The 18,791-nt window shown below is 61.1% G+C and overlaps 1 protein-coding gene across 1 annotated transcript in view; it reads left to right on the forward strand.

Annotated features, from left to right (window-relative positions):
• TAFA5 (TAFA chemokine like family member 5) overlaps positions 1-18,791 on the forward strand; it is a 198,383-nt gene that overhangs the window by 138,519 nt on the left and 41,073 nt on the right. The gene's annotated exons all lie outside the window — the stretch shown is intronic.

An 18,791-nucleotide genomic window follows, 5' to 3' on the forward strand; every position in this document is an offset into this window, starting at 1 on the left:
CAAGGGACCTGGACTGGTCACCTCCCCACCCTCTGCCCCATCTCCCGAGCTCCAGGGTTCGTGAGATTAATGGGAAGAGAAGGAATGCAGACACCGTCCAGGGATTCACGTTTGCCTACAGGCACGTGGGCTCCACCACCTCCTGGCCGCGGTGAACGCAGGTCACAGGCGTGTTTTCTCAGACACGTCTCCTTTTGAACACTGCCTCTCAAAGCTGAACACGCCCGGGAAACGCGCCAACACCTCAGGCCGCACACACGCAGCCAACGGCTCATGAAAGGTGTTTCCCCAGCACCGGGTGGCTCGGCGCCCTGTGCGTCCACACCTGCACGGTCACGCACGCTCACAAATAGGCCCATGTGGACTCACTCAGGAGGGAATGCAGGGCCCTGCATAGGATTTAGAAACCTGGAGCAGGTGTTTGCTCCCTCTAAAGACTCAGAGATACAGCACACATAACGGCACACCACCGTACGTGCAAGCCTGTGCACTTGCGGCCCCACCGAGCCACGCGGGCCCCATCCCGTCGGGTGCCCAGAGTCCCGGCTTCTGTAACCGCGGATTCGCCCGCTCCCGAGGGTCGCATGCGTGGAATCAGACGGTGTGTGGGCTTTCTGCTCCTGGCTTCTCCCCGTGTGTCTGTGAGATCGTCCGTGAGAGTCGCGATATTTCGTTACTTTTCCTGCGCTCGGATCTCACCGTCTGGCGGTACCTTCGTCTGTCCGTTCAGCAGAAGGTGGTGGTGTTTAGGTGCTCTTGACGTTTGGCTGCGATGGATACGGCAGCTGTGAACCCGCGTGTGCATGTGTTTCTGTAGCTGTGCGCGCTCATTTCTCCCGGGAGCGGCAGGCACCCCCGGCCCTTCCTCCACGCGGCCGTGCCCTCGAACCTGCCCCAGCCGCGTGCGCAAGCGCCGTTCGCTCGGTGTCCTTGCCAACACTTGCCGCCGCCAGTGTTTCTCCGTTAGCCGTCCTGCTGGGTGCGTGGCGGTGTTTCCTGGCGGTGTTGCCATGCCCGTCCTCTGTTGAGCGTAGCGCCGAGCAGGATCTCAGTCTCATCCAGCAGCTGGGTCGCAGGCTCCCACCATTTTTATTGGGCCGTTTGTCTTTGTTAAGCGACTTGCCAGCACTTCCTCCATATTCCGCATCCCAGTCCTGCGTTGGCGGCGGTGTTCTCCTAATTTCTTCCCTCATTCCATGGCTGGCCTTTCCCTTTGCTGGCCGGTGAGCTGGGACGAGCAGAAATCCTCAGGTTTAACTGGTCTGAGTTATCAATCTTCCCTCCTCAGGTCACGCGGCCCGTGTTCTGTTTAAAGAAGTGTGTCCTCCCAAGGTCGCGGGGCGTTCTCTCATGCTTTCGCAAGAGCGCTGCCCTTGTGGGTCGCACGTGGGGGCCTGTGATCGCTTCTGATTAATGTTTCATGTGCTCTGAGATCAGTTTCAGATTTCGTCTTGTTCTCCGCACATGGATATCCGACAGGCCGAGCATCATTTATTGAAAAGTTCTATCCTTTTTTACTTGTAACGGTTTTATGTAAAGTTCTAAAATACATTTTTAAGGCAGAATGGAAGAGATGGGTCTCATCCATGATTACATTATACCTAATTAGCTAATCATCTCTTACCGTCTCCGCGGCCGACTGCTGGAGCTGAGACCAGGGATGGTCTGCACTCACACCCCCTCCCTGCAGATACTAAGCTCCGCAAACTTTAGCCTCCCTGCCCCTCCTCCGCCTTCATGAACTCTCGGAGGGAGTTTGCAGCGGGGAAATAAGGGGTGCTCCCCATGTCCCCCGACACCCTGACGCTGTGTCCAGCCTAGTCCCGGTCTACAGGCCCTGCCGCGGGGTGGGTGCTGGTCGCCTTGAGAGGTGGTCTTCCCAGCAGCCCCTCCGGCAGCTGGACCCTCGCCACGAGGGCAGGGCACACGGGCAGAAGAACCATGCGGCATGCTCCCCAATCCAAGGCTGTCGGCCTGCTCACGGCCGCCAAGCTGCACCCCACAGACACCGGGGACTCCTCTGTCCGGTGCGGTCGGGCGCCAGGCAGGGCAGCCCTGGGCCCAGCCCTGCAGAGGGTACGCGCTCTCCTCCTGTCCCTGCAGAGAAACGGGCCTGTGTCTTGTTTCACAGGGTCTGGCTGGAGCAGCCGTTTTTGTTTGCTTGTTTTTAATTGATGTGCTTTGTGTTTAGAGAAGTATTAGCTGATGGGAAAACAGCAGGGAGCAGAGAGGGTTCGCATCCCTCCTCCCCATGCAGTGCCCCTGATGACTGGCACCTTGCGTGGGTCACACGTGAGGGCCCAGCGTGGACACCCAGTACTAGCCGGATCCCACAGTCGACATCAGGCTCAGTCTCCGTGTTGTATGGACTGGGTTTTGCTACACGTATCACATCACGGACTGAGCATGTCAGTACCCCACAGAACACTTGTCCTAAGACCCACCGTCCAAGCAGGGGCCGTTCCCCAGGCTGGGGAGGGTCCCTGTGGCAGGGGGACGGGCACTGGGGTCCCTGCCTGCGGCCGGTACCTTCCTCCTCAAGGTCACCAGAGAGGCTGCACGGAGTCCACTCTTGCCTCTGTTTCCTGTCTGTCCCTTCACGCCAGGCAGCCAGGCCGGCGGAGAGGCGGGAGGCCAGGAGCCGGCCTAGGTGAGCACCCCCAAGGGCAGGCCACCCTCCCAGACTCCCGCCCCCCATGGAGTAGCCGGTGTCAGGTGAGCTGCTGATTCCGGTGGCCTTGCTGGGGGGCCTCTGCGTGGGGGTCGTGCAGGCGGAGCTGGTGCCAGACGCCCATGGATGGGGTGACCTGGGGCATCCAGGGACCCTACAGAGGGGCCGCCAGCGACCTGAGGGGTGAGGTCAAGCCTTGAAAACAGCACCTGGGCTGCTTGCCCCCACGTCCCCCAGAGCAGTCCGCTCCTACTGCAGAAATGCCTGGGGGAGCTCAGTCTCCAGATGCTTCCATCCCCACTGGCTTTCCTGATGGGGAAGCCCAAACATGAACCCTGGAGGACTGGGGGCACAGAGGGCAGGCAGGGCAGACCCCTGCTTCCTGCCCACCTTCTGCTGGGGCATCCCAGGCTGGGGATGGGGAACAGTCCCTGTGTGAGGAGCTTGGTGCGGGGGAGGGTCCCAGGCCACCCTCTCCAGTGGCCGGCGCTCTGGGGTCCAAGTGGGCCTGCTTGTGCGTGAGAATCAGGCCTGGCCGGGCTGGCTACTGCTGCCCAGTGGTGTGATTGTTCCTCCGTGTTTGGCCCGCGATGAGGGAGTGCGTACTGCAGTGAGAGGGACGGCGGCTCCCAGTCAGGTGGCCGACTCGGGAAAGGACTGGAAACTTGTAATGACATCATTACATTACATTACATTTCCTGACACAGCCGTAGCTGTGATCTTGACGTGCCTGTGGCCTGATGGGCTCCGATGTGGGTATCGCATATTAGTAAAGCGTCTTCAACGTTAATACCGCACCCGGCTGTTGAGCGGGCGCTCTCCCGTTCATGTTTATTTATCTCGCGGGCTTTGCTTGAATACTGATGCTCCCAGAATGCCCACACTGCATTATAACTTGACGCCCGTTTAATTCAATTTCTCTTATGTTCTGACTGCTGACAAAAGCAATCGGCTTGCAGTGGCCGGGGCCGCAGAGCTCCTGCCGAGAGTTCTGCTCACGGCCCCACCACGGCACCTGCTGCCCTGACTTGTACCCTCTGGCCCAGCGAGGCCGCAGGCGGGAGGCCGGGGTGTCAGTCTTCCCTGGCTAATCGAAATGAGAGAACAGACCAGGTGCTTGGAAGAGGGCTTGATCTGTCTCCAGAGCCCCCGAGAAGAAGGGAAGACCCGCATGTTAGCACACCTAGCCCTGTCTGCACCGAACCCAAGACCCGGTCAGGCCGTAGGAACCCCGGGTCCCCACTTGGAGCCCAGCCAGATGTGCCTCTGCAGAAGGACTGTGGGCCATCCCGCGAGGTGCATCCTAGTGGGGGAGGGGCCCGCCCCTGACATGGCTGTCACCGGCTGTCCCTGGCTCAGGCTGCCTGGAGGAGAGAGTCCGCACCGACCTGCCCCTGCTGCCAGATTCCCAAGCCCAGGCCTTGGACCCGGATGGCGCAGACCCCAGGGCCGGGCTGCCTGCTGCCTCTCCGTTCAGTTAGGAATGGAAAGATGCGACCTCTGGCTCATCCCCTGTGGGCTCAGGCCTGGCGGCATGTCCTGCCCACTATCCATACCCGTGCAAATCAGAGACTTGGGATGGCATGGAGAGCACAGAGCATGGGCTCTGACCTCGGGCGACACATTGACGTCCTCCAGACGGGGTGGCGCGGGCATCCCCTCCTGACCACGCTCTGCAATCCGGGTCTGCTCAAGGGGCAGGCGCCCGCTGCCCGTAATCCTGTAATTGGCTGCTAAAGGCCTGTGCCCTCGGTGGGATGGCCGTCTTTAATTGTGGTGTTCGTGGTGCGTAAATGCAGTGTTTGGGAGAGGTCACTGCTGTCTGGTTTTGGGGGGGGTTGGAATGCTCTCTTCAAGGAAGGCGTTGCTGGAGGGTCGCTGGGAGGACGGGCCACTGAAGGTGCTCGAGGCCGTGTTCGCTGCAGCCGGGCTTCCAACTACAGACCCTGAGAGCGCGCCCCGGCCGGACCCTGCGTGAGACTCAGGGGGCCGGGTTGGGCCGGGGGAGTAGAGCCCAAGGTCGAAGCTCCTGGTGGCACGGGGCGGAGTTCCGAGCCACCAGGTCGCAGCCCTGCAAATGTGCCGTCTCATCAGGATGTGGGAAATCGCTGGGCCGAGGCATTCTGTCACGGCGCTGACGGCCGGGGGGCAGCTCCCGTGCTGGATGAGGGCGATTTTACATGATGGGGACCGTGATTAATGGCTGCGTCTCTCCAGCAGGCTTTACGGGCCTCTGGTGACTATATTCTGTGTCATAAATACGGCAGGGACGCACCATTTGCAAAGGCCGGGACAGTTGGTACTAACTTATCTGTTTGAATCAAAATACTAACCCTTGTTAAGTCAAACTGTCGTTGCTCATTACCCATAAATTAGGAGGCCAGAGGGAAACATCACCCCCAGGTATTTATTAGGAAATGCCGGAGGATCTTTTGTATTCCAGGACGTAGCCGGCCCGGGAGGACTGCACGGGCCGCTCGGACACACTTCCTAAATCACGCTCTTGACAGCCGTGTTCGGCAGAAGCACAGGAGAGCCGTGACCTCCGGGATGGCCGCGTGCTCCCGGACACACGACTGGGGCGGAGAGCAAACAGCTCCCCCCTGGTGCTGCCCCGGGAACAGGCCTCACCGTGACATGGACGTAGCTCCCGGGTCCAAGACCTGCGCAATGTGGTTCCAGGGAGCAGCCCAGCATGTGCAGCCATCAGCTTTGGGGTTCTGTGTGTCTTGCAGTTAGCTAGTGGCTGTGTGTCTTCAGAGCAACCCCTCAACCTCTCTGAGTCATTTTCTCATCTGTCAAGTGGGTGGAACGCCTGCGTCAGGGACCAGAGGGGACATATCATCACATGGAGTTTATCAGCCTCGGCCTTGGCACAGACGTCCATCCCACAAATCTCCGTCCCCTGTCCCTCGACCACGTACACACCTTGTTCTTTGCTAATTTCTCAGCTGGTTCCCGGGCCTTCGCACACCTGCTGGTTCCTGGAGACCTGGTTCGAGGGAAACTGCCCTCCCTCCCACAGGCCCGCTGCCTGTCTTGGCCCCGATGCCATTGTCCGCTTTGTCTTAATGCCGATCGTTAAAACTAGCGTGAAATACTCAATATTTACAGCAGGTAATTTGGACAGTGGAGGACGATGTACCTTGAAGAAGAGGTTGGGAGAATTTTTTTGACTCCAAAGAAAACTGCTCTTATGACTTTGGAAAGTCCTACTTTCACTGAAATTTATCAGGAGTGGGACAGCGCACACGGGAGATTGAGGGGATGGTGGAGAGTCCGGGATGTGCTGCCCCAGAGCACAGGCTGTGTGGCAGACCTTCTCGGCCGCGTGTGGAATCACGGCTTCGGTCTGTTTGCCAGGACTCTTCCTGGGCCATCTTCCTGCCCTCGTCCCTGGTCTGCCCCATCCGTGGGGCTCGGACCCCAATGCCCAGGTGTGTACCCAGGGGCTTTATAGGGTCATGAAGACCGTGGCGCGAAGGGCAGCTGGCTCTGGGGACCAAGAGCTGGGCTGAGAACACCTGGGGCCGAGGCTTCTTGGACCAAATCGCAGTTGGCAAACCGTGCTTTTGTTCTGCTGTCAGTGTTGAGGGATGTGCGGGGATGGGGGCCAGCGGGCAAGGGGCCTGGTGGTCTTGGTCCCGGGACAATCCAGGGCCTTCCAGCACACATGGCGTCGAACCCTGGACATGGTGAAAACGTGCTGGAACGAAGTGTCATGATGTGGGAAACAACACACAGGCTTGAACTTTTGGAAAGGAAAGAAGGAACGGTGAAAAGTGGGGCGCCTGGGTGGCTCAGTCGTTAAGTGTCTGCCTTCGTCTCAGGGTATGATCCCAGAGTCCTGGGATCGAGCTCCACATCGGGCTCCTCCGCTGGGAGCCTGCTTCTTCCTCTCCCACTCCCCCTGCCTGTGTTCCCTCTCTCGCTGTGTCTCCCTCCATCAAATAAATAAAATCTTAAAAAAAAAAAAAAAAAGAACAGTGAAAAGCAGCAGGTAGGTTTGTGTATCCTGATAACGTGGGGAGCAAGCCGAGAAGGAGGAGCCCAGAGACCCCCCTCAAGGGTCCGAAGGTTGTCTCTGAGCTGTGGTGTCACAGGGAGGTCTCTTGTCCCCGTCTTCAGGAACTGCACTGAGGAAATAACTTCACTAAGAAAGTGAGATGTCCCTGAGTGCTGCCCCTGCCCTGGGGCCCCAGCCCGCCCCTGCCTGCCCCCCAGTGCGGACCGTGCATGTGGGGAACGCCCCCCGCCACCCCTGCTCTGCCCCTTTCTCACAGATGGCCTTGAGCTGACCCCAGGCCCTCAGTTTCCCCTCGTAGACCCAGAGGACTTTGCCATCATGGAGTCATGGAGGCTGCTGGAGGCTGCTGGCCTCTGCCACGAGAATGAGCTGTGTCCAGATGCCGTGTGCACGGGGGGCAGGACGTCACTCCTCTTGTGGCAGATCCGCCGAGCTGTGTCCAGATGCCGTGTGCACGGTGGCAGGACGTCACTCCTCTTGTGGCAGATCCGCCGAGCTGTGTCCAGATGCCGTGTGCACGGGGGCAGGACGTCACTCCTCTTGTGGCAGATCCGCCGAGCTGTGTCCAGATGCCGTGTGCACGGGGGGCAGGACGTCACTCCTCTTGTGGCAGATCCGCCGAGCTGTGTCCAGATGCCGTGTGCACGGGGGGCAGGACGTCACTCCTCTTGTGGCAGATCCGCCGAGCTGTGTCCAGATGCCGTGTGCACGGGGGGCAGGACGTCACTCCTCTTGTGGCAGATCCGCCGAGCTGTGTCCAGATGCCGTGTGCACGGGGGGCAGGACGTCACTCCTCTTGTGGCAGATCCGCCGAGCTGTGTCCAGATGCCGTGTGCACGGGGGGCAGGACGTCACTCCTCTTGTGGCAGATCCGCCGAGCTGTGTCCAGATGCCGTGTGCACGGGGGGCAGGACGTCACTCCTCTTGTGGCAGATCCGCCGAGCTGTGTCCAGATGCCGTGTGCACGGGGGGCAGGACGTCACTCCTCTTGTGGCAGATCCGCCGAGCTGTGTCCAGATGCCGTGTGCACGGGGGGCAGGACGTCACTCCTCTTGTGGCAGATCCGCCGAGCTGTGTCCAGATGCCGTGTGCACGGGGGCAGGACGTCACTCCTCTTGTGGCAGATCCGCCGAGCTGTGTCCAGATGCCGTGTGCACGGGGGCAGGACGTCACTCCTCTTGTGATGCCGAGGTCCTCCGGGGCTCTGTCGCAGCCGGCGTGGCCCTCACCTTGCAGGGACTGCGGGCCAGCTGGGGAGGAATCCGGTACCCTGGACTCATCACGCAGCGTGCGGCAGCAACACGGGCCATGTTGGGGGCACATGGAGTTGAGTCAGCCCTCCTCTGTGGTCAGAGTGCGGGGCAGGGGTCAGGCCGCCAGGCCCACGTGGTGCACTGCCCCACACTTCCACGCAGGCTCAGACCCGCGAGCAGATGGTCTTAGGGTCCATGGAAGCTGCAGTTGGGAGCGCGTGTCTGGTCTCTGGGGCCCTTTCTCTCCAACGTGCCCGGCCCAGGACATGGGCAGAGCCTTCCAGACACCTCAGCACGGGGTCCATCGTGTGGGCCTCTCGGCAAGAAAATCGGTGAGGCCGGCATAGTCCCCTCCGGGCCGGCCTGGGTGCGGAGTTTTGGTGAGGTAGGGTGACCGTGGATCGAGCCATCACCAAGGAAACCACACGGACCGTCCAGAACCTAGTTCACTCCCAGTTTGGAGACTCTCAGAACCCACGGGCATCACAGTAGCGAGCAGACAGATGATTGGGAGATCCTGAGCTCCGCTGAATCGAGCTGCGTGAAGTCCGAGACCCAGGCAGGGAGCTTCCAATACAGACACCCGCCTCCGATTCCAGGATTAGACGCACATCACGTTGCTTGATTTGGTTTGGAGTCGGCTATCCGTTTCGCAAACACGGTGGGTCCCAGAGTGTTGTCCAAACACAGCCTCTCCCACGTAGGCCTGATCAAACACCGGAGGATCTGGTCTTGGATTCTGAGCAACTTCGCACGCAGCTCAGTCTACTTTCTCGGAGCCACGGGCCTTTTACTGGACATCGGCCACAGAACATGGCACGTGGCTTGCACCACGCTCTGTGCTCGGAGCCTCAGGAAGGGTGACTGCGGGGTTAAATTCACCAGAGAGATGCACTGGAGTTCGTGATCTGGTCTTGCGGGCTTGCGGAGAACTGGGTTAGGCTGGGGCCCTTCACGTGGGCCCTGAATCTTTGTAAGAAGAGGGAAGCGCCCTGTGAAGGCGGGGACACGCAGGGAGGAGGCTGCAGGGCGGCGGAGGAGAGATCAGACAGGCGGTCGAGGAACAAGGAAGGCTGAGGATGCCCACCCCACCGGAAGCTGGAAGAGCCACAGAGGAACCCCCGCCCCCGTAGCCTTCGGGGAGCCCTCCCTGCCCACACCTTGGTCTCAGACTTGCCGTTCCAGAGCCGTGGAGAGTAAGTTCCTGTTGTTCTGGGCCATCGGCATGGGGCACTCTGTCACGGTGGCCCCAGGACCCTGGCACGTGACATCTGTCTCATGAGGTGCCCTGGCCCCACCTCTTCCCAGCGGTTCCATCCTGGCTCTACCCACGGGGCACCTGGGCCACAAGTTTGCTCCTCCGTGGCAGCCCTGGCTCCTGCCCCTCCAAGGGCCCCACGTGGCCACTGCTGGAGGCGTGGCCACAGCCTGGGCCCTGGGATCTGCACACAGCGCTCCGATGGCGCCGCCTTCCAACCTGTCCACGTCCACCTGCTTTGTCTTCGTCCGACAGCACCACAGAATGAGTGCCCGCTGTGAGAACTCCCTTGCAGGTGGTGTGGCTGACCGCTCACCTGAGCTCGCTATGTGGCCGTGCTCCTCGGGGAATTGGAGGTTGTTCCCTATCCCCATGTGTCTCCTCCTCATCCTGACCTCAGACCTGGTCTGTGTGTAGACTCAGGAGGAGGCCCAGCTCCAAGCCGTGGCTCCCCACCCCTACCCCAGGCACGGAGATGGCCCCAGCATCCCTCAGAGCTTCCAGGACGTGACCGTGGCTCCCAGAGCAGCCCTCAGTTTCCCCTTGGTCCCAGTCTCTGGGGACAGTAAGTGTCACCTGCCCAGTGCTGTCCTCCTGACATGTCCAGCAGCCTGGGTTCCTGAGACCACAGCCTGCGGGAGCCCCGGCTCTGCCACGGTCTGGCCTTAGGATGACAGACGTGACCTGTGGAGCCAGTGGCTTCCCCTCTCAGGCGCCTGTTACCATACCCGCCATGTGGAGCTGCGCTGCCCAGTTCGTGAGAAGCGCTGGACCCCGAAGCTGCACCCGGACCAGGCGCTGGCTGGGAGGGCCGGCGGCCTTGCACCCCTCTGCGTCTCTGCGCCGGGCGCCGCCTGGGGTTGCTCCTTCCTTGCTGTGTGTTCCGTGTCCTCTGAAGACCGCATACTGTCAGGACCACCTGCGGCCCCCGAGGACCTGGCCAGGGGTCAGGAAAACCACCACAAAGGCTCTGCATGAGTATTGTGCGTGGGGACACATCGGGGGGCTTGGGTTGGGGTGTGGTCTGTGCGTTGGTGCTCCCACCACAGCTCTGTCGTGTGTGTCGGGACCAGAGTCACGGCCTCAGGGACCCGTGCCGGTGTCACGGAGGGACCGGCGCGACGCCCTGACCTCTCAAGGCTGCCTCGTCCACGCCTGAGCCCACGGCAGGATCTTTCCATGACGTGCGGCTAGTGGTTTAGGGGAGTGACGACTGGCCCCCTTCCCTTGGGGCTTTCCGACTTACGTAACTTCAGTGGAATTGCACCGTGGCTGGCGTAATCCGGGACCGACCCTCCTGGTGGGCCGGCGAGCTCGGCCGGGCGCAGATGTGAGCTGGCATGTGCCACGTCCCTCAGGCCTGTCCCAGCGGCTTGCAGAGACCAGCAAGAGTGCTGCTTGAGAGTTGAGGGGGATACGCTCACAGAGGGGAGGCTGGCGGTGGAGAGAACGGGTCGCAGGCCCCTGTGCACCCCCAGGCCAGGGGCTGGACCTGCAGAGGCTCCTTCGGTCTGGACCAACCCGATGCCACCACTGCCATCCAGGATGTGAGGCCGCGAGGCTGTTTGCAGAGCTGGGCCTGGGGTCCGGTCCAGGCCCGCACCCTGACCCGTGCCTGCAGCCAGGACTGAGGCATCCGCCCCGGGCCACCACTCCCCAAGCCGGGCCAACTTGCTGCATTAGGGCTCTGTATCACAGAACGCTTTCAAATAAGCACAGAGTGTCAGACTTTCCCTCGATTTTCTCATTTTTCCAGGAGCCGTGATTCTCCTCATCCTGGAATAGATTCTTGAAAGCAGCAGTTACTTTCCCAGGAAGGGGACCAGGACGTGGCCCCTCGCAGGTGTCTGCGGGGGCAGGGGTGCCTGTGGGCCAGCGAGCCACGGGCTTCCTGCGGCCAGGCAGCTGGGTTCAGAGCAACCTGGAAACAGGCAGCGTTGAACCCAGAAACGGGGGTGTCGGCTGGAGAAACCCTCCGTTACCTGCCTTCCTGGGGAAGAGGGAGCAGGGTGGGCTCCGGGAACTCTCCGGGAACCATTCCGCGCGAACAGCCTGCTTGTCTCAGGGTGCGACTTAAGGAAGGTTCAGAAATGTGGCACCATTTCCTGCTCGGAGCTCTGGGCACCGGGGATTCCCCAGGGGAGCAAGGTCGGCCCTGCGCCCCAGAGGGGACAGCTGTGTCTCTGGAGTGTCCTGAACCGGTCAGCCTGAGGGTCCCCCAGGTGGTCAGGCCACATGGTCTCAGTCCCGCACCTGGCCGGAGAGGGCAGGGCTGTTGGAAGATGGAGAGGCTGGACCTGGTGGAAATGTTCCAGGAACCACTGGGGTCTCTGGTTTCATGGACACGGAACAGTTTCCCCCCATTAGAGTGGAGACCCCACCCCTGTGCCCCACACCTGCCCCGCATCAGCCCCCACATCAGCCCCACGTCTGTCCCCCATCTATCCTGCGTCGGTCCCGCATCAGCCCCATGTCTGCCCCGCGTCAGCCCCATGTCTGCCCCGCGTTGGCCCCGCGTCTGTCCCGCGTCGTCCCCGTGTCAGCCCCGCGTCAGCCCCACGTCTGTCCCACATCAGCTCCGCGTGGGCCCCGCGTCTGCACCTCCACAGGTGAACCCGCTCAGTTCCGCTCCCAGCCAGGCTGAAGGAGCCACAGGCAGAAGCTGTGGAGCCCGTGGGCTGCCCCCGCTCCCTCCATCACTGCCCACGGACCTTCCTTGTGGACTGCAGGACAAGCTCAGAGGAGGGAGGGGCTGGAAGTCTGGTCTTGACAGCGCACAGGCCACACCTGCTGCGGAGTCAGACGGAGACGGGGTGTGGCCGACACGGCTGGGGATGTCAGCCTCCTCGTTTTCCTTCTGAGGCTCGCTCCAGAGGACAGGAGGACAGGAGGAGAGGAGGTATCCGTGAGGGGTGGGTTCATCGGCCCTTCCAGCAGGCATGACCCTATCTAAGGCTACCACACATCTCTGACCGTTGAGGGAAGGAAAGCAAGTTCAGGGGTTCACGGTGCTCAGCACACCAAAGGTTTGGGTGGGCAGGTGGACAGAGAGATGGCTGGCTGGATGGATGGACGGACATACAGATGGTGGATAGATGGGTGATGGCTGGCTGGCTGGCTGGACGGACATACAGATGGCGGATAGATGGGTGATGGTAGATAGATGGATGGATGGACATACAGATGGTGGATAGATGGTTGATGGCTGGATAGATGGATGGATGGACATACAGATGGTGGATAGATGGGTGATGGCTGGCTGGATGGACGGACATACAGATGGTGGATAGATGGGTGATGGCTGGATAGATGGATGGATGGACATACAGATGGTGGATAGATGGGTGATGGTGGATAGATGGATGGACGGACATACAGATGGTGGATAGATGGGTGATGGCTGGATAGATGGATGGACGGACATACAGATGGTGGATAGATGGGTGATGGTGGACAGATGGATGGGTGGTTATGTACTTGGGTGATGGTTGGATGGATGGAGGGATGAGGGATGAGGGATGGACAGAGGATGGCTTTCTCAACACTTTGTGGGCTCCACAGTGAGTGAAATCCCCGTGAGTAGGGTAAGTCCAAGTGCTAGCAGGACACTGCCTGGCCCGAGGAAGCAGTCCGTGTCTTTGGCCTCAGTGTCTCCTTGCAGTGGCCTGGGTCTCTCCTGTACAGGCAGGGCCACACCTCTGTGGTTGGCCCCCCACCTCCCCTGCTTCCCCAGAGACTAACGCAGAGATGGCCTCTCTCAGTGAAGGGATGTCCCATCTCCGAGTAAAGGACTGGGGGGCGGTCCCCACACCATGAGGCTCCAGGAGCGGCTCCGCCAGCAGGAACCCCTCTGCTTCCTGGAGCCGGGGGAAGATGCTTTTCTCTCTGAGATTACAACCCCTCTTGTCCTCCCTGTGTAGTGGCTCCTGTCGATTCGTGGGAATTTGCCCAAGAAAAATGATTAGAGTGGTTTTTTTTTTTTCTCTTCTACTTACATTTCTTAATCCTAATGAAATAATGAAACAGCTAGCTCATGACAACTGTTTTTTTTCCCCTTCTTCTTCTCAGTCTAGTTTGATTACCCAAATGTGGAGTGTTTTCTGGTGGTGTGGTTACGGTACACTCATCACAAAGCAAGGCTTGCACTCCAGAGTGCTGGGGGATGGTTCCTAGGCAGCTAGTGAATCACGCTAATCAGAAAACCATCTTGAAAATTAATACAGTCTACTGTAACTATTTAAGGAAAAAATAATTATTGAGACTGTTCTCACTAAATTATGCTGTCTAGAAGTTGTAGAAAGAAAATTTTGTCTAATTTTAAGATGTAATCTGGGTTTTGCAGATTTTTCTTCTCCTGAGTGATTAAAGGAATCGACGCTGGGTAGCCGGGGGGAGAGCCGTCCTGCCTGGCGGGCCCGGACGTGTGGAGGGCCAGCCTCACGCAGGCCGAGGCCCTCGCTCCCCTTGGAGACCGTGACCTTGAGCAAGCAGGCCTGGGAGCCACGCAACCCCCAGGCTGCTCCAGGGGTTGGAGCTCCCTGCCTGCCTTCCTAGCGTGTGGGGTTAAAAGGAGACCGGACGTCACCAGCTCCTGAGAAGCAGCGTGTCCTGACTGTAGACACGGTTTTGGGTGTGTCCTGCCTAACTGTGTGCTGGCCAGCATGTGGCTTTGCTGCGAGTCCTTCCCGGCCCCACCCTCGGTGTCCCTCCTGGGACCTGTGCTCACAGAGGCGCTCAGAGCCTGTCCAGCTAGATGCTTCCTGTTGTCACTGGCAGGGTCCTCCGTGCCCTAGGCTCCCATCCCTCCAGGCCACGGGGCCGGGGCGCAGGAGTATCCCGGGGGAAATCACCCTGCCTGCGAGACGCTCCCGGGGAGCGCCGTCCATCCGGAAGCTAGCCTCCTGGCACCAAGGGACTCTTGTCCAGTACTGCCCTCAGGGGGACGGTGCCCTTGCCCGCATCTCCAGAGACGGACCTCCCTGGACGGGGAGCTAGGGTCGGTGTGGGGGCCGCCCCTCCTCTTGGCCCCGCAGATGCTGTATCAGTGCTCTTGTCCCTGGGCTGGCAGGCCGGGCAAGCTGCCCAAACAAGCCCCCTTCTCTCTGACAAAGTGGGGGCTCCCATCCGGGGCTCCTGGGCATGGCCCTCCCCTCCCCCACGCCCAGTTCTCAGGGAATGAGCCTGGGCTGGCTGAGCCCTTGACCGGGTGCTGAGTGTGCTGGAACCCCTCAGAGGACCCACCTGCAATGGGCAGCATTTTCTGGAACATGCTGCCTGAGGGTCCAAGTTGGGTTTGGCAGGTTGGGGGGACCGGAGTGGGGTTCTGGCTAATGGACTACGAGCCTTCAGACCCTTGCCCACCTCCCTGCAAGGCCTGGAGGACCATGGCCCTTCTAAGAAACTGGTGGGTGGCCAAGCTGCACAGGGGGCCTGCTCACCCAGCGTGTTGCCCCCACCCCAACGGCAGCATCCACTCCAGGGGCCTCTGGAGCTCTCTGAACACAACGGAGCGTCCTCTGCATCTGTGATGCCCCAAGCTCACCGCAGTGACCGCACACCTGCCTGGGGTCTTCCCTGTGCGCCCCTCCCTCTGCCTGCAATGCCTTCTCTCCCTTTTCCCTGAACCTCGCCTCTTCCAAGAAGCCCTCCCAGCTGGCCCCAGGGCCTCCTGTGGACATCCCACAGCCAGGGCTTTCCCTAGTGGAACCTGTTGTTGGATTCCTGGCTCCAAGCTCCCAAGCTCAGGCCTGTGTCTCGGAGGCCGGGGACACTCGGTGGAGGCTGAGTGAGTGATTGTGGCCCTCTCTGCCCAGAAGGCCAAGTGCCCACCTGAGCTCAGAGGTCCCGGAGGCCGAGCTGTGGCGGCTCCCATCCCCCTTGCTTTCCCGATGGGTTTTTCCGGGCCAGAGCTCCTGGGCCTCCTGCATTTGGCCCTACGACTGTGCGTGAGGAGGCAGGGAAGGCAGCCAGTGGCACTTGCCTGTGAGCAACCAAGCTGTGCATCCGAGATGTTTCGTTTTGCATGGGCGCTGGCGGCCGAGCTCCTCCGGCTCCTGTAACCAAGGAGACCGGAGCAGGTCGGGCACTCGGGCCAGGCCCCACCCCCAGGCGAGGCCAGCTGCTCCTGCAGGCTCGTGGGCTCGCACGGGGGCGGCCTCACCTTGCTCATCCAGCATTCTTCCTGCCGTGACCCCTTGAGGACCCTGTGTGGTGGGGTCTGCAGGACACTGTGAACTAGGTTGCGGACGTACGGATGCACCTCTTCCCGTGATGATTTTGGCTTCACCTCCGTGCCCGTCTTGAGCGAGGGCTGGGGAGATGGGGCCCCACGCAGTGGTGAGCGTGGACAGGCAGTGACCCACCAGAGGCCCCTGCTCTCAGGCACCCGCTGATGGAAACGATGGATGTGTTTACAGGGGCACCCAGCCCGGCCCAGGTCACAGAAGATTCTGCAAAGCTGGGAGGAGGGCCACGTGCTCTGTAGTCCATGAGGCCCCGGACGGGATCCTCGAGGGGTCCGCCAACGAGCTCCCACGGCCAGAAGAGCGGAGCAGCCAGGACACAGCGGAAGGAAAAAGGGAGATTGGCTGAAGGAAGGGCCCAGGACAGCGTCTGCAGGCAGCCCCGCGGGCCAGTGTCCGGTGGGGTCGCCCGCGGCGGGGCCCTGAGGGGAGATGCTGGCCCTCTCTGCGCCCCACTTTCCCACCTGCCACATGAGTGACAGCGCGACAGGGCGGGGCCGGGGAGGACCGGGCAGGTGGGCGTGGACATCAGCTCACCGTCTGTCAACGCTCCTCACGGCCCCTCGTGCTCAACGGTGGACAGGTCGCCGCACGCACGGTACTGAATGTCGCACATGGTGGTGGCCGGCCCCGCGGCAGCCCTGCGGTTGGGGTGGGGCCACACCCGATGACCAGCGCCGGGGCCCACCGGGGACGACGGTGCAGCGACCCCCCCACACTGGGGCAGACGTCGCTCCCCCCGTGTTGTGTAAAGAGCCCTCCGCTTGAAGCCCACAGGGTGACTTGTCCATTTCAAAAGCTGCACCAAGACAGCGCTCCCTGATTCTACCACAAACCCCCGTCCGTGCAGACACAGCGTGTGGCCGGCACTGACCTCTGGCCAGAGAGCCACGTCTGCACGCGGCCCTGCAGGACGGGTGACCTGGGCCACCTGAGATCTGAGGGCTGGCGGTGGGTGGGGGTTCCTGCAGCCCCCTCACACGGCGGACACACTCGCGGGGCCATCTGTGCAAGGTGCGTCCATGGAGACCGTGGGGTCCATGCAGTGGTGGCCGCACTGACCGTACCCCAGAGCGAGGCTGGAGTGGAGCCCAGCCGCGGGACATCCCACCCCAGACGGGGGTCAGGAAGAGAGCAGGCTCCCCTGGTCTCACGCTGCAGCTCCTCCTGCCCCCCAGCTCTGTGGCCCCGCGGATGCCCCCCTCGCGCCGCACCTCGGCCGGACGCGGCTCCTGCTGATGGCCGGGCATTCTCACTGCGCACCCGCGGCAGTGCCGCTGTAAACACACCTGTCCTCCCTTCGTTTGAATTATTTTCTCAAGGCAGATTTCTGGGACAGAACTACAGATCAAGGGGCTGAGCATCTCCGTGGCCCTGGACGTGACCCGCCACACGGCGCATGGAATGAATTGGACCCGGAGCCCAGGCCCGCCACACGTCTGCGGATGCCTGTCTTTCCCACAGGAGCCCTGGCCACGTCCTGCACTTGGCGCGTGTCAACAGGAGAGAGGGTCGCAGGGCAGCTTCCGACGCCCTTGGGGCTGCATAAATCCCTCCCCCGTTTATCCTGACCTGCTGTGGAAGTTGGTGCCGTTAAGCACAGAGCAGTGTCTGGCAATCTGAGAATCACACACGAGAAACAGCGGTCCTGGGGCTCCTCGGAGGGCGTGGTCACTCCGTCACTGCAGGGACCCAGGACTACAGGGACGGGGTCGGGGGCGGTCTCGGTGGGGGCCACCCCTCCAACCCCATCAGCACCCGAGTGGCGCCTTATCCCAGCCCTGCGCTGTCCCATGACAGGAAGCCTTTGGGGGGGGGGGGGAAATGAGGGTCTGGGGTCCCGGGGCTCCCATCGCGGGGGGCCTCCAGGTCCGTGTCTGTCTGTCTACTGCAAAGCCTCCAAATGCTCCCCGGTCCGACTCCATTTCCAGTAACTGCAACGTGCCGCGCGTCTGCAGCGCCTGGGCTGGTGGGGTGCGCTGTGCTGACCTCGTCGCTCCCCTGTGGGTCCGTGTGCGTGTGTACCTGTAATCAGTACGTATGCACATGTATTAAGTGTCCGCGCCCCTTTCCCAGCGTGTGGCCTGACCCCGTGTCACTGGCAGAATCTGGAAGGCTTTGGGGGCCATACACGGCTGGGTCAGACCTGCCGGAGAGGGTCACCCCCCACCTCAGACAGACCGGGACCGGGTCCGTGTGTGATGGCCTCCGAGAGCATGGCCGGAGCTCCTTGTAGCCCCACCGGCTTTGTTCTGGATGATTCATTTTTTCAGGCTGTTGAGTAAAGTAAGCAGATTCATATGCTAATGGAAATGAAGAAACAGTTTATTCTAAAGGGAGCCGTGCTGTTTAGGAGCCGCGAAGAGCCTGGCATCGAGTGCTGCAGTCCAGTCTCCACGGTCCCCAGGCAAATTAGCACGTCTGTCCCTGTCCATCTGTCCAAACGAGCCGGTGGCATGCTGGCCACTGCCACCCCTGTCCACGGACGCTGCCGTCGACCACGCTCTGGTCCCTCCGGGTCACCTGCGCCTGCCGTCCCTCCAGTTCAGGGTGGGCGAGGAGTCTGCTGGCGTGCTTTTCTGAGCTTCCCTGCAAAGGGTTTGCTCTGAGGGGCATTTGTGCAGTAAACCAGGAGGAACTTCCAGGTCCTTCCCACCTGGCAGGGGTGTTGCTGACTCCATGTTTCCCACCCGTGCCGCTCAGTTCCTAACACAGACAGCACACGCAGGGGTGCACACACACATGTGCATATATGCACACACGCACACCATCTGCATGCTGGCACACGTGTGTGCACTGTATACACACGTGTCCACAGCACCTCCTGTGTCTGTGTGCCCGTGTGTGTGCACACACGCACGACTACACCGCCCAGCTCACTTATGGACACACGTGGTCAACAGTGTGATGCATGAGCACCTTGGCCATAGGAAGTGCTCATGGCTCTGGTGAACTGGGGTCCACTGAGACCCTCATGCCCACCTCCTGTGGACCCCTGATTGGCAGGAATGGGAGGAGTGAAATCAGGGGACGGTTACAGCAGTCCTGGGCCGGTGCCATCGGGGAGGGGAAGCGAGCAGGCTGCCTGGCCCCAGACCCTGTGCCCTCACGCCAAGGCCACGCTGGGTCCACACCTGCACAGACTCTGTGTTTCTAAGCATCTGTGTAACCGTGACCACTTGGGCCAAGTGGACCAGAGGCCTTCCAGTCCTGTGTGTCTCCATCCGTCCATCCATCATCCTTCCTTCCCCCAGGGACCTTCACAGAGCTGTGGGTGGTCCTGCACCACGCTGGGTCCGGGGCTGTCTGACAGAAGACCCCCACAGCCCACCACAGGAAC

Source organism: Ursus maritimus, unplaced genomic scaffold, assembly GCF_017311325.1.
Source record: "Ursus maritimus isolate PB19 unplaced genomic scaffold, ASM1731132v1 scaffold_21, whole genome shotgun sequence".
Classification (NCBI taxonomy): Eukaryota; Metazoa; Chordata; class Mammalia; order Carnivora; family Ursidae; genus Ursus; species Ursus maritimus.